The following is a 13,987-nucleotide window of genomic DNA, read 5'->3' on the forward strand; positions in this document are numbered from 1 at the left end:
TATCCCTAATTGCAGGCCCTCGTCTCAGTCCTTCATCACAGTCCCTCTTGTGAGACACTCAGTCCATCATCTAAGCCACTTGCCAGTCTCTATGCCAGTCTCATATCCCCCTCATTTCAGCCTCACAATCCCTCATCGCAGTACATTGGCACAGCACCATGTTGCAATCCCTTATCCCATCCTCACAGTTCCTCATCACAGCCCCTCCTCTTTGACCATCATTATAGTCTCATATCCTTTATCACAGTCCTTTGTCTCAGCCTCATAGTGCCTCATCAAGGTATCTCATCATATTCCTTCATCATAGTCTCACTTTCCAGTCTACCATACTTGCCTCACAGTACCTTGTCCCAGTTCCTCATCTTATTTCCTCATCTCAATTCCTCGTCCCAATGCCATATTGCAGTCCTCAGTCACAGTATCTCATCACAGTCCATTGTACCAGTCTCACAGTCCCTCATCACAGTAGTTATTCTCAATACCTGGTTGTTTGTACATATCACAGCATGGGCAACAGAGCACACATCTTGAAGCAATCCATTGTAGAATGTTAGTGATTGAAGTCACGAATATAGGAGAGAGATCGAGAATAGGAACCTTGTTTCTGATATGATATGTGATATGATAGTTTGATATGATAGTTTATCTATGTAGCACCTATACACAATGGGCCTCATTACAACCCAAGCGTTAAGGGGTTAATGGAGCCGTAAAAGGTGTCGGCGCCGTTAAACCCTTAACTCCTGATTACGAGGTCCCTTTGCGGGTTGCACTTTTAACGCCTGCTTTTAGCAGGCGTTAAAAAACCAACCCGCAAAGGGACCTAGGAGCTAATTACGGCACCGTAGTTTACGGTGCCGTAATTAGCGCCTTCCCCATTCCCATTGAGCCCTATGGGCCAAAAATGGGAATGGGGAAGGGGCCATGGTGAATGGGGAATTACCGCCCCGCCAACCTTGGAATGGGGCGGTAATTCCGCCATTTACCATGGCGGATTCCGGCATGGACCATGGTGCTAATAGCACCATGGTCCACCGCCTGGGTTGTAATGAGGCCCAATGTGTTTCAAAGCACTTCAAGGCAAGGGAGGGAACAAGGGAACATACATTGACATGTTTACAGGTCATGTAAAGTAAGGATGTGAAATTAACTATTGTACTCGGCCTGACGACATTTCAGATTGTGCAAGAGCTAAGACATAGATAAGGAAGGGAGGGGGAGAGTGGGAAGGACATTGAAACAGACAGGCGACTACCTTACTAGGCCTGACGACATTTCTGGTAGAGCTGGAGAAAAACAAAAGGTGAGGCAGAGGGGGTGCAGAAAGGGAGGGGAGGAACACAACAAGCGACTATTGTACTAGGCCTGACGACATTTCAGATAGTGCTGGAGGGAGGGGGGACAAGTAAGAAGTGGGGGGAGGAGACATACGAGGTTGCTATCATACTAGGTCCACGGACACCTCTGATAGAGTAAGTGCATAGAAGAAAGTAAGGGGAGGAGGAGTGGAGATAGGAAAAGGGAGAAAGGGAGAGGAGGAGAGAACAGAGAGTAAGCAGCCCAAAGAGTGGAGAAGCAAGAGTGGAGAGTGAATACAATTGCAAAAGTTAATAGTAACACATAATGTTGCAAGCCAGGATACAAGATGAAGATGGGAACAGCATGATTCAGGACCACCATGAGTACAAGATGCAAAGGAAGTCCAGCATGAGAGTTGAGAAAGGGTGACGCACCGTGAAGTCCATAAAGTCGAATCCAGCATTGGCCACAAGACAGTGATGGTGAAACCAGAATGTATGAGGACAGACTCCTGCAGAAGTGGGCTGCAGGATGCAGGGGGAGCAGGGTAGAAGAATCAAGCAAAACAGGCAACAGCTGTGTGCAGGAAGCGGGGGCACCTGAGAACATCACGTGGGACCGGAGGGGGTGGAGATGGCCTGCGAGGACAGAGGGAGTAAACACATGTTGGTGTATGCTTACCTGCTGTCTGAGCAGGGGTTTGGGCCCTGGGTCCTCCTGGTCTGAACAGGTCCAAACAGGAATTGCCCTTTTCTTCGTCTGCCCATGTTTGAGGACAGTTACGGCCTGGAGCTGATGGAAGAGGGTTGTACTGCAGCTGCTCCGACTTACCAATAAAAGAAGATACTAAAGTACAGAAGGCTCTTGTTTATTATATCCCTCACCCGACCTGTCAGTCCTATCCTCACAGTTCCTCATCCCAGTCTCTTATCTCAGTCCCTGGTCCCTTGTCTGAAGCACTCATTTCACCCCTCCATCCCGGTCCCTCCTCACAGTCTATTGTCAAATTCCCTTGGTCCAGTCCCGTGTGTCAGTCCCTCATCACAGTCCCTTGTCCCAGCATCACACACCCCAGTCAGTCCCTCATTTCTCTCCCATGTCACAGTCCCTTGTCTTTCCCTCATTACAGTCACTCGTCACAACCAAGCTCCTTCGCATAATATTAAAAATGGTAACAGGAACTTTCATACTCATTGTAAGTATGGTGGTAACAGTTAAACATAAGTTATTTTAACTAAATACGTTCTATTTTTATGCTACCACATACTTACTCTGCTCTAGAAAGAGACCTCTAACTTTAAAGTATATTTCAAATATTTTACACACTATAGAGGATTAGATGGAGCAGTATAGGCTCAGTCTTAATGCTGCCAAAAGAGAATGCCGGATTACATCCATTAGCGCTTGTAATTCTAAGTATATAATCCTATGCACTGTAATTCCTCTCCACAACATTGAGGTTAAAATCCCCAAAATGGTTAATAATTTAGGAGTCTATTTTGATTCTTCATGAAATATGTTGAATCTGGCTACTAAAGAGATTATCTCGACTATCACCTAATGTTCTTTAGGGAGATTAGATCCTTTCTGACAGAGGCTCACAGTGCTGCTGTTGCAAGACCAATCCTAGACTTGCGCATTGATTACAGAAACGCCTTACAGTTGGTTGCCCCTCCCAGTAAGTTATAAATCGACTCCAGATATTTCAAAATATGGTTGATGGACATTAATGGCCCGAATGATGCGGGCCCGCCCAGCTGGTGCGTATCACAGCACACAGCCCGGGCCACGCCGGTGAACAGTCGCGAGGGGGGGCCATGGAATCCCAGTCCACAGCCGCGAAGGTAGGCACACAACGCGTGCCCTCATGAAGGAGCGAGCCCCCCCACAGCTCCCGGCTCATAATTACACGGCGCACGTGTGTCCCACAGAGGGGAGAGCCCCTTGTGGTTCCCGGCCTGCACAGGGAGAGGGAGGCGCACGGCACATTCACACCTCCAGCAAAAGGGAAGCCCTGCCACTGGACAAACACAAGGCCCAAGACAAAGGCCTACAGCACACTGGTGCTGTGGAAACCCCCAGAAGGGGCTTTGAACAAACTGATGGTGCTCCTGCCATATTTGGTGGCCATCCAACGTTGGTGAGAGGTGAAGCCACTCCCTGCAAGGGGGGAGAAAGCACAAGGGACCCTCATCCAGACACTCAACACACCCAACGGATGGTGCTCGTGCCCCAGCGGCGGCCATCAAGAAGAGGGAGCAGTCAGCAACGCACATATCCAGTAAGTGACCACCCCCACCAAGCAAAATGTCGGGCCAAGATGATGGGCAAGGAGCACAAGCTCAAGGGAATGGGCCCCCAGCGCCAGTGGCACCAATACCAGATCACATGCCATATCAACTACCAGACACACTGGCAGCTCAGATGCCGGGAGCATTTGATGTGACGGACACCAGCAACATGGGTCCCAGGTGGACCAAGTGGATCAGAGACTTTGATCTGTACATGGGAGCCACAGGGCCAGTTGCTGATGCCAGGCAAGTGTGCCTCCTAAAATTGCCCGTCGGATCTGCCACACGTGACATCATTGACGAAATGCCCCCAGACCTCAAAGATGCGCTAGCAGCGTACTTTGCACCGCATACCAATGTAGACTAAGACACTTATTTCACAGCACCAAACAGGCAAAAGGGGAAACCATGGACGTATATGTGATGCGACTGCGCACCAAGCTAAAGCACTGCGACTTCGCAAACTACTCAAATACCGAAGCCCTGAGGTTGCAGATCATCTCAGGATGCGAGTCCCAAGCGTTCCAAAGGAAGCTACTCCAAAAATCCTGCACGCTGGAGGAAATTCTAGTGCTAGTAAGAGTCGAAAGAGCCATTAACTCCCAAGTGGAGAGCTTTGGCAACACCAACGCAGGAGAAATCCTAAAGAGGCTGCAACCGGAGAAGAAAACTGAACAGCTCTTCTGTTACAAATGTGGGTTTAAATACCCGCACGACGGAACATGCACCGCGATCGGACAACGCTGCACCTCCTGTGGCGAAGAAGGCCACTTCAAAGCCGTATGTAGACTGTTCCGAGACTGAGGGTGAGACCGACCCAAAGACAACCCTTCCCGCTCGAGAGGCCGGTACGGGGGGGTCGTCAAACAACAACCCAGCCTCAAGTACACCGAACACCCAGAATCAACCCACAGGTGATCAGATAGACAGAGACTCCGGAGAAGACCGGCAGAAGAGGAGAGAAAGAAGAAGGTTCGTAATGCGCGCAAGTTCCGAGTGCAGGTCAAGGCACCACGTACGATACCTGGTGGAACAATCCCCCACAGTCTCTGACCCCAGCTCATCGGGGAGCGACCAGAAGAAAAAGGCCTATGTGTACACTCTGGGCAACCCCGCTGCAACAGCGCACAGCCCAACACTCATCATCAAACTGCAAGAGAGGCCAACAGAGTTTCTCATAGACACCGAAGCCACGGTCAATGTGGTAAGTGAGAAAGTCTACACTGACCTCCCTCAGAAACCCAAGCTACATCCAGCAACTGTTGACATATATGCATACAGGGCCAAGACACCCCTGAAGTGTTTGGGACAGTTCAGAGGGCTCTGTCGCTACAAAGGACATGAAATGAGGATACCAATACACGTCCTTGCCACAGAGAAAGACAGTGGCTGCGTCCTAAGCTTTAAGGCGGCCGCCGACATGGGCTTGATACATATTCCATACAACATAATGGTCCACATGTACATAGACTCCGTCGAAATGATAAGCAATCTATACCCCAAAATATTCAAAGGAATTGGCAAACTCAAAAATAGGCAAGTCAAGCTCCACGTGGACAACTCCATATGCCTTGTAGCCCAATCGTACCGCAGGATTCCGGTCAACATTAAAAAAAAAGTCGAGGATGAGCTCCAGAAACTACTGGAACAAGACATTATTGAAAGGGCCACAGGACCCACCACGTGGGTATCCCCAATCGTCCCAGTCCCCAAAAAGGGATCCAAGGTCATAACACTGTCCGTAGATATGCGACGCCCGAATCAAGCCATCCGAACGGAGAGATACCCCGCGCCCCGCATCACGGACATGATTCATCTACTGAACGGGGCGAAGGTCTTTTCAAAACTCGACCTGCAAAAGGGGTACCACCATCTAATAGTACAACCCGAAAGCAGGAACATAACAACTTTCATCACTCACGTCGGCCTCTTTAGGTACAAAAGACTGAGCTTTGGGGTTTCCTCGGCTGCAGAACCATTCCAGGTCGAGGTCCATAACATCATTAAGCACATCCCAAATTGCCTCACTATTCGGATGACATACTAGTATTTGGCACAGACGTGAACAAGCACGAGGAGACCCTGATGAAAGTATGCAAGGCCCTGCATAATGCCAATCTCACCTTGAACAGGGACAGGTGTGAATTCTGCAAAAACACATTAAAGTTCTTTGGACATGTCTTCTCGGAGTCAGGAATTACTCCTGACCCGGAGAAGGTAGCGGCACTTAATGACACCTCTGCCCCAACTAATGTGTCAGAACTTTGGTCCTTCCTGGGCCTGGCCAGTTATTGCAATCGATACATCCGGGACTTCGCGTCTGTCAGCGAGCCGCTGAGGCATCTAACGCATCAGGATGTGAAACGTGAGCGGACCAGCGACTGTCAAAAGGCATTTGAACTAATAAGAAAGAGGGATGCGAAAGCCGTAAACATGTCATACTATGACCCTAGTAGGAAGACCGAGCTAACGGTCAATGCCAGCCCCGTGGGTTTGGGAGCCATCATGGCGCAACTCGACACAAAGGACCCATCTCAGAAACACATAGTGGCCTATGCCAGCCGCAGCCTATCCACCACCGAACAGGCGTACTCTCAAGCAGAGAAGGAAGGGCTCGCCGTCATATGGGCATGCAAACATTTTCACTTTCGTTTTGTATGGGAAACCGTTCCAGCTTGTCACAGACCACCAGGCCCTACTATTCTTGTACGGTAATCCCCAAGCCAAGATGCCTCCGCAAATCGCTTCATGGGGCCCGAGATTACAAGACTATGCATTTGATATCATACACAGGCCGGGAAAAGGCAAAAACCCGGCAGACTTCCTGTCCAGGAGACCACGGGAGGAGAGTGTACCCGAACCGTCAGTGGCCGACAGGTACCTAAGATATCTCATCCACCAGACCACACCAGAGGTAGTCAACATGGAGGCGCTCGCCAGAGAGACCAAGAGTGACCTGGCCTGTCGCATCATCTGCGAGGGACTGGAATCTGGACTGTGGCGAAGGGCAAACAAAAGGGGGAGAGCCGCGGGAGGCAAGGTGCGAGAGGATGTGGAACGTCTGCTACAAGTGAATGACGAGCTCGCAGTGTCGGAAGATCACTTGCTCCTAAAGGACTGCAAACTGGTAATCCCGGAAGCCATGAGAGCAAAGGTCATTGAACTAGCCCACGAGACCCACTGGGGCATGGTATCCACCAAACGCATGCTCTGCCAAAAGGTATGGTTCCCCCACATGGACACCTTGGTAGAGGCAGCGTTGAAAGCGTGCCCTACATGCTGCCTCATGACGCCAAATTGCCACCCAGAACCACTGGTCATGTCAGAGCTCCCGCAGAGAATATGGGAGGCTGTCGCAGCCAACTTCTTTGGACCTTTTTTTTTTATTTTTATTTTTTTATTTATTGATTTGGTTGAATTTAATCAACCTTTCAAAAAAAAGAAAACAATACATAATTTAACATAAATTGCACAACTATATGATATAAAACATTAATTAACCATATACCTGCTTAAATAACATCCAATTTAAAATTCACATTGATTTACAATAAAAAGGATCGCAACAATTCATCACAATAATAATAATATAAACAGAAAAAAAAGAAGATAAAATGCTCACTTCAAATGTCAACTTTGCAAGTCCTTGTTAATTTGTTAATCAATACATGAAAAGGAGGTTAATCTCTAGCAATGATTACTATACAGTTAGATCCTTTCATCACATTTTTCTGTTTCCAAATCAAGGCTAAAAACAAAATTTACAGCTGCTATTTGTATTGCCATATTGTTTGAACCCAACAGGCATGACCGACATTCAAGCTGTGTGATATTTCCCAAATATTGACAGTGTCTTGTAAAGGCAATTTGTCTTATGGATCTTAATGAAATACACTCCGTAAATGGGAAAGGGCAGTGGTGGAAGGGGGAATTACCGCCCCGCCAACCTTGGAATGGGGCGGTAATTCCCCCTTCCACCAAGGCGGTGCCGGTATTTTACCGGCCTGGACCAAGGTGCTGATAGCACCTTGGTCTATGTGCTAATACCGCCATCCGTGTAATGAGGCCCTATGTCTTTATTACAGACTCTCACTAGTTGTATATGCGCTCCAACAGATGCCCAGGGACCAATTGAAAATCCTACTTTGATATTAACAGCCACAAGCAGTCCTGATGACGGTCTGCCTGCAGTCTGTACTGCGGGAATGAAAGCTATCTCATAATTGTCCCATATTGGCGATTTGGTAAGCCATATCTCTTGCAATTCTAGAATATGATATGGAATCGGCATCTCTTTGGAGGAGGAGTTAAGACGTTTATATCCTCTTGTATTCCAGCTGACAACATAGAGTTGACTTGCATTCTCCCGTTGTGATGGTTAATACCGAGAGTTTTCAGATGGCCATGTTTCTCTGGGTTCACAACGGGTACCTTGATATATTTTAGGAATCGTGTCTGATGTATTTGGAGTCGAGCGTACAGTTTCTGGGTCCTCGTCCAACAAAAATCCCATATTAAATAGGACCATTTTGTTGCGCCATATTGATTGATAGACTACACCCTAGGGAATCCAGAGTCTGACTATAGACAAAGAAGCGTCAGATAGAAATTCAATTTGATCAATATCACGTGAAGTGATATTACATAGTTCATCAATATCTCCAAAAATATTCAAAACACTTTGTCGGTTTAAGTCGTACATTTGGTTGTTACCCTCTCTGCATTTAAGGATGAGAGTATGTAATTGTCCTCGTTCTGTGTTTCATTGACGAGAGGTCCAACGCTTATCATTTTTGCGTGGTGTCCATTTCTCATTAATAGACCAACTTTGTGGAATTATTTGGAGCATTGGGAACTGCTGTCATTGGTGTTTGATTCACATTCGTTGACGATTCTATTAAACCTGTAGACTCACACTGTGCTTGTGCAAATACTTTCACCACACTGGCAGAAAGATATTCATCAACCTTCTTTTTAAGTTCATCTGTCAAAGTCTGAATCGTATTTGTGTTAAGAGAATGTGTTTCGATAGGCATGGGCGCAAATGAAACTGACTTGACTTTGCTTGCAATGCTTGAGGGAACTTGGGGTTGCGTGAAAGGTTGCAAGGGACAAGAGTTTGCAGGGGTCTGACTAGCGATTCTTTAGATTATAGATTTTGGTTGTATCTGAGGTTGCAAGGGACACGAAAACAGAAGATTCTGACCAGTGGTGCTTCTGTCTGAGGTTAAGGAAGATGTAGGAGTTTTCTGGGAAACACCTAAAGCTTGAATCAACTGTGATAAAGGTGAAAGGGGAACAGTCAGCACATCTCGAATGTCTCCAGTAGAGGCCGGGACTAATGGAAGTGCAGCAACTTCCTCTACTGCAGATTGCATGAGTGCAACATTTGCCATATCCCCAGTACAGCAATTATCTAATGTCGTTTTCCTTTTACCAAGAGCTTTAAAAAAGGTAGACAGTGTGCTCTTAGAGTTCTTAATTCCAATCATGTTTTTCGTTTATTTTTATAGGAATCAGAGTTTTCTTATTGTTATTTTTCCTCTTGGAGTTCTTAGCTTTTGCTTGTTGTGAATGGCTCTGACTTTGTTTGCCAGTCAAGGCACCACTAGGTGATTCATTAATGCAACCAAGTACACCATCACTTATCTTGTCTGTCGGCCCAGGGATGGAAGTAGAATTTACCATCACGGGCTCAGGGCCAATTATGCCTGAGATCGGTGGGAGAGGACAAGGTGTCAATGTGATCGGGGTTAGTTCTTTTGTTGAGGAAGATGGTGCATGTAAAGCGGGTTGAACATCATCAATGTGTATCAAGGGACTGGCCAGCAAAACAACTGACTCTTCGGAATTGTCTTTGTCAGCAACAGCTTTTGTGAGCTGTTGCGTCGAGAGCCATCTCATTAGATCTTCAAATTGAACAGATTGTCGAGCCACTTTGGTATCCAGTGATTCAAAAAGTTTGCACAAGCTATAAATAGCTGTGTTAATTGCAGTCAATGCAGGTTGTACCATTGATAGGGTCTGGGCAGCATTATCAATCGAATAAGGTTTATTGGGTCGAGGAGTGGGTAAAGCAAAGGACTTGAGCATTGGGAGCAAAATATTCGAGGGCGTAACACCAGGCACCCCGGTCATGCTGGTAATGCATTGTGACTCTCTGTTAGAGTGAACAGACTCAGAAATGCTTGCATGTATGGATATAACATTAGAATCTGACAATAGTTGTGGAAAAGCAATTGGTGAAATCGACATGTTTGAATTGCGTATTGTGTGGCAATTCTTAGTCGATTCCATCATTGTCAAATCCGAAATTGGGCGAGAAATAATGCACCTCAAAGGTGTATGATGTGAGGAGCTGATTTTTCCTACTGTTAGGGGAGAGGGCGTGGAAATCACGCTCAAAGAAATGTTCGCTGGAGACCCCGGAGAAGATGTACTCTTACTACCATTTGGCACATTAAATGCTAAATGAGATTGTCTGTATGTAGACCCAGGGGTAACTGACATGGCTGAGAAAAAGGTTTGGGGTGCCAATACGGAGTCCAGATGTCCCGATGAAGATGATTGAGGCTGAGGAGCCAACAGCAGGGGTGCAATAGGATGCATGTTTGTTGTAAGGTTATATGCAGTATACAAAGTCATCTGTACAAGGGGCCCACTTGATGTAAGCGCAATTTAAATCGTGCAGGCAGAAAAAACTGAAAATGGCAACGTGTGGTCACCTTACCTGAATATAACACTCCACCAGAATTAAAAGAGGGCACCAATAAACAATGGGCAGTTCTCAAATTACAGCGGTTGTAGACCGCATACAATGCGTGTAAATAGTATAGAACACCCTCAGCTCCACGGCTATGTGGCTAAGCGGCGAAGCGGTACTCAACTTGGTACTCGCTCGAGATGCGCGCGATGCGCGTGCGTTCTGTAGATATACACTGAGCCAATCAGGCGTAAGCAAAAGCAACCAATCTCTGTGTGGGAGAGGCGGGCGGAGGAATGCTGTCTATCAACCTGTAAGTAGAATGATGCAGGTCAGCAAATGTCCCAGCAAATATTCATGTCCCACAGCCCACGGCTAGTATGTTCTTAAAGTGATCACCTGGTCACCTGGTCGCTGAGTGCCGTCAATGGAACAATGTAGCAGAAGGCAAATTCGAGTCCAGGAGCAAGAGCAGGAGCGGCGAAGCGGTACTCAACTCGGTTCTCGCTCGAGGCTTTGGACCTTTTGAAGGAGGAAAGTACATCTTGGCCGTGATGGACAGTACTCATGGTATCCTGATGTTCGGCTAATATCATCAACCGCAGCTCATCATGTTATCCCCGCTCTGGGCCACATGTTCTCGGCCTATGGAGTACCCAAGGTACTCAAGACGGACAATGGACCCCCATTTTGTGGGCATCAGTTTGCCCAGTTCGCAGAATACCTCGGATTCCATCATAGGAAGATCACTCCCCTATGGCCCCAAGCCAATGGGATGATTGAGCGATTTATGGCAAACCTGAAGAGAGCCCTACAGATTGCCCGGTTGACGGGACAGCCATACAAACAGGTACTAAACCAACTCATAAGAGACAATGGGGGGACACCCCATAGCACCACAGGGAAGACCCCGGCTGAACTAATGTTTGGACGAAACACGCAAATACGCCTTCCCCAGGCCGAAGCGATCAGCCCACCCCCTGCTCTGGACCCAGAGGTGTGGGAGAGGGATGAAGCAGCAAAAGCCTGAATTAATTATTGCGCCGATGCCTGCAGGCAGGCACAGACATCTTGAATAGAGGTAGGAGATGTAGTGGCAGTCAGACAACCGCTGACGCACAAGCACACGTCAGCATTTCACAAAGAACCCCTGCTTGTCACCGAGAAGAAGGGATCCATGATCACCGCCCAAGGGTCGGAGGGATCTGTCACAAGGAACTCGTCCCACTTCAAAGAACTTCCACAGACGGGAGCTGGGCGTCTGAGTGGGAGAGTGCAGGCTCACTTGGACTATGAATCAGATGATCCCTACCAAGGAGATCAATGGGACTCGGATGAATCAGAACCGGATGTGGGGAAAGAAAATGCTGAGAGTGGACCGTCGCCAGGGCGGAGTCAGATACGCCTGCAGAGGGCCCGGAACAGACCTCGCTGATGGATTAAGGAAATGGACCAGAGGCCCACCAGACCATTGCCCGTTGCGAAGAATCTGGTAACTGTTTAAAAAGAGGGGAGATGTTACGTTGATGTCTCCAAGGTAACGGGGGTGGGAGGAAGGAAGGGAAGTGACGAGGGAGGGGGCAGGGAAAAGGGAAGTTCTAGTTGTACATTGACTAAAGAGGACGTGTGAATGCAGAGCTCCTTGTCTGCCTGTTTATTGCTGCGCCACCACTTCCCAGGCCGAGCCTGGCTTTAACACCTCCCAACTCAACACAACGTCACCTCCTCAGCTGCTCTGCAGTCCTCTGGCTACCATGCTCCATGCAGACAGGAAACAGGGACCCAGTAGAACTCCCTCGTTCCTCAAATGCCAGAGCGCGGGAGCCCAGAGAGCGACCATGGCTGCTCAGTTTGAAGGGGGACATCGGTAAATGCCCACACAGTGCTGCGTGCTAAGTGGACATTTACAGATTTTGGGTGGCCTTTGTCTGCTCAGGCCCTACTCTATATGCCTCTGCATTTGGGGTGAACCCATCGGCATTCTAGTGGTGCGAGAAAACATTGGACGCTAAAGATCAGGTTGCAGCAAGGTGCAGGAATGTTGGGGGAAAAGGGAAATCGTTATGATGGGCTATTGGAAATATTAGACTTGGTTTGTTTTTCAAAGTTTGAAATGTGATTTTTATAGTTGAATTTACATTGGTGTTTTTAAGGTGTGTTTTTTTTAACAAGGGGTAGGTTTAGGAGACGTTTGTGCCTGAGGGGTGTTTGGTTGAGTCAGCAGCCATTGACTATCCTGTTAAAAGGTTCAGAGGCTGAGTCAGCAGGCAGTCAGAATGGGGCTGTTCATAGCGACGTGATGCTCAGTTTTGCTGCAACATGAAAATGCGAGAGGTGTAAGGTGTGGTCAGGTGTTGCCAGTGATGCATCGCTAGAACAGGGTGGGGCCCTGACGACCGTGTCGTCCGCTCTTTCAGGATTTTAGCGACTACAGAAAGTGCACGGTTAGGTTTAAGTAACATGAAAGTAATGAGTTTGGGATGACAGAGATCAGGGAGATATTAAGGATATATTCAATCATAGAAGCGGTGCTGAAGATTTATTTTTGAAGTGGGAGTATTTTACTCCCTATTATTATACAGTTGGGAGTAAAATGATTTTTACATAGTAAAATGGTTAGTCCCATTCACATGGGCGCATATTCTAAGCGAGTAAACATGTGTTAACTGTAACCCAGAAATGTTTTTGTGATAATATGTCTTTGCACCTAGTTATTCATGCACATTAAAAGGTACATTTGTACCTTTTCAGATCAGGCAGGAATAATAGTAGAGTTTCTTCCTGTGGCCCTATGTATACCATTGGTTCAAACATATCAATGGAGCTGTGTAACTGAAAGCAGTTCACATGCTCCCGTGGGTCTGTTTCCTATTTTTGGTTGGGTGTCATTTTACTCCCTATTTTTTCTTTTTTGAGAGAATGCATCTATTTGTAGGGAGTAAATATGGATCATACATTGCTTATCTGTATGGCTGCATAGAAGGTTTTTGCTATATAGTTGTGGACAGGATGTTGTGTTCCTTTTTTTTCAGAATCAGTGAATGCCAAGTGGAAATTAAGAAGCAGGTGTGGATCAGCAGCCCATCTGTATTGAAATGGGGAGACATGGGAAAAGTGTGATAATAAGGAAACAAATGGGGTAAACCTTTGAAAATGGTTGTGTTAACATGGTCAGTTGGGAAGGAGCACTTTGGGGGTAGCTGATGCTGATGGTTAATGAACTAGGGACCAAGAGAGAGAAGCCAGATTTTCTAATTGTACATCTAGACACTGAAACCTGTGCAGTCCTTAAATTCATTAACACATCATGCAAGGATGGGGATGCAGAATACCTCTTACTCAAATTATAAGACTGACTCAGGAAGTTGGCAAAAATGCCTCATCCGACTGTTTTATTTTCAACGGTCTAAAACAGGGAGTTACAACGGACGTTGCACAGCATATCTCTCAATGCATTCTATAAAAAATTAAACTTCTATAGTAAAAACCCATCATATGTGACGTCATACTATGTGGCAAACTAAGAAAACCTATGGGGTATTGTGGTTGGTTCAAGGGGAACATCTAAGTATACTTTTCTATAAGGGTTCACTGTTCTTCAAGAATAGATCACCAGTTCTTGGCTGCTTTAGCCTTTGACACCAGGCCAGACAGCCTTCTCAATCTTTCCTCAATCTACAGCTGCTTTCTTGCT

The sequence above is a fragment of the Ambystoma mexicanum genome, chromosome 5p, assembly GCF_040938575.1.
Source record: "Ambystoma mexicanum isolate Mex_15411 chromosome 5p, UKY_AmexF1_1, whole genome shotgun sequence".
Lineage (NCBI taxonomy): Eukaryota > Metazoa > Chordata > Amphibia > Caudata > Ambystomatidae > Ambystoma > Ambystoma mexicanum.